Source organism: Plodia interpunctella, chromosome 20 (assembly GCF_027563975.2).
Source record: "Plodia interpunctella isolate USDA-ARS_2022_Savannah chromosome 20, ilPloInte3.2, whole genome shotgun sequence".
Lineage (NCBI taxonomy): Eukaryota > Metazoa > Arthropoda > Insecta > Lepidoptera > Pyralidae > Plodia > Plodia interpunctella.
The window spans coordinates 8,328,964-8,331,348 of record NC_071313.1 but is presented as its reverse complement, the minus strand read 5'-3'; the positions used below and the strand labels follow the sequence as shown (position 1 = coordinate 8,331,348).

Genomic DNA, 2,385 nt, shown 5'->3' with positions numbered 1-2,385 from the left:
TTGAATTTTATGTAGAGAGTAACCATTTATTGCCTTATAATCAATTTGGATTTCGCCGTGGTCGATCAGCTCGAGAAAGTCTGTGTCACTTGAATTTGGACATTCAGGAGGCCTTATCAAACAATAAAATTCTGGCTTGTCTTCTTTGATGTAGTTGGTGCTTTTAATAATGTTAACTTGCATGTTCTTTCTGCCACTCTAATCAGCTTGGGACTTCCTGAAAAAATTGTAAATTGGATTTTTAATTTTCTTCATGAACGGAAATTATATGTGAAGTTTAATAATAATCTTATAGGACCAAGATATTCATATAAAGGTGTAAGTCAAGGAGGAATCTTGAGTCCTTTGCTGTTTGTGTTGTATATTCATCGCTTAAATATTAATCTAGGTTTGGATGTCAATAATTTACAGTTTGCTGATGACCTGGCTGTATATTGCAAAGGAGATAATATGTCAGACATAAACAGAAAGATGAATTCAGCCCTGGCTGGGTTGAACTCATATTTCACCTATCTCCAGCTGAGCATCAGCAAACAAAAAAGTAAAGTGGTTGTATTTTCAAAAAAATCTATTAAAGTTAGGGATATTTGTATAATGTATGAGGGTAATTTATTGCCTGCTGATTCGTCAATAAAATTTCTGGGAGTCATGTTTCAAAACAATAATAATTTTAATAAATATGTTGATATTATAGCCAACAGGAGTCTTCGAGCTCTTAATATTCTTAAAACATTATCTGCTACTTACTGGGGTTCAGACCCCAAAATTTTATTAATGTTGTATAAATCCCTAGTTAGAAGTCATTTCGAATATGCATATTTTTGTTATGCTAATCAGAAAAGTATAGATAAGCTGGAAAAAATTCAGAATAAAGGTCTTCGTATTATTTTGGGTGCTATGATGTCTACGCCAATTATCTCAATGCAAGTTGAATGTAACATACCTCCTTTAGCCATAAGATTCCGTTATCTTAACTATAAATTTCTGCTCAAAATTTGTTCTTCAACAGGTCACCCCTTAATGCCTAAGTTAGTAAATTCTTCTTCAAACTTAACAGAATGTCTTAAAGAAGCTGTCGAATTCAAACTTCAAAATAATCTTTATGAAAGTGTAATCCTGCCATGCTATTCAGGTTCTTACGAAAGCAAATTTTATCCTATTAAAATTGTTATAGATAAATCTCTTGAATTTAAAGAGGATGTTTACAACAAATTAGAATCATACAGAGGTTACAAGCAAATTTATACAGACGGTTCAAAGAATACGTCAACGTCAGCTGTCTCAATGGCTATTTATGATTTAGAAGCCAAAACGGGTCATGGGTGTAGACTCCCTAATAATGCTTCCATTTATACGGCAGAGTCAATTGGAATATTTTCAGCTCTCGAATACATTTCTCAACATTACTATGATAATTGGATTATTATTACTGATAATATGGGTATTTTAAGTTCGCTTAATAATCCAAAATTTGATTCTACCACCTCATTTATAACACATAAAATAAGAGAAAAGTACTATGATCTCTGTCAGAATCATCATAAGGATATAATATTACTATGGACTCCATCACACATAGGTGTGAAGGGTAACGAAAGTGTAGATTATTTCGCCAAAACTATAGTGCGTTATGGTAACTGCATTGAATTAAAATCTTGCTCACTACCAGCGGGAGATGTTCTATCTTTATTAAAACAAAATATATCACAGCTTTTTGACAAACAATGGAAGGAGACTTGGGAATTGAATTGCAAGGGTTTATGGTATGCGGGAATCAATAATAAATTAGGTCGACCTTGGTTTGTAAAAGGAAGAGATTTTGCTGGTAGAAAGTTCTATACTATAGTTTGTCGTCTTCGTCTTGGCCATGGTCGTTTTAATTCTCATCTGTTTCGTCTTAAACTTTTGTCTTCTCCTATATGCAATTATTGCAACATTGCAGATCAAACTTTACATCATTTGTTTTACGAATGTTCCAATTTCTGTTTACAAAGAATTGTGTTAGTCGACCGCCTAACACAAATTTATAATTATTCTGAAGCAATCCCGCGCTCGCTTCAGGAACTCTTATCCAATCCTGCATGCTTTAAACCTTTATATGAATTTGTAACAAATACTTTTATGGAAATTTGATTGGACTTAAAACAAAAATATTTATATTTTTGGTTATGTTTTATTTGGATTTATTACTAAAGACTAGGCCTTTTAGGCCTCAATTTTTGATGTACACTACAGACTTGGCTTATGCCTTCTTCTTCAGTGGATATTAGCCACTCTTATTTATATATAAATATTCAATACAAAAGACTTGGCTGTATGGGCTAGTACTCTTTGCCTCCTCAATAAAACGAGGGAATAAACCAAAAAAAAAAAAAATGTCAATTG

At 32.5% G+C, this 2,385-nt stretch overlaps 1 long non-coding RNA gene across 1 annotated transcript; it reads right to left on the bottom strand.

Annotated features, from left to right (window-relative positions):
* LOC135309929 (uncharacterized) lies at window positions 1–1,399 on the bottom strand. The gene is made up of 2 exons (XR_010370193.1): window positions 944–1,399; window positions 1–217 (listed from the first exon to the last, which is right to left on the bottom strand). It is a non-coding gene; the product is annotated as an uncharacterized LOC135309929 (long non-coding RNA).
* Window positions 1,400–2,385: the final 986 nt, after the last annotated feature.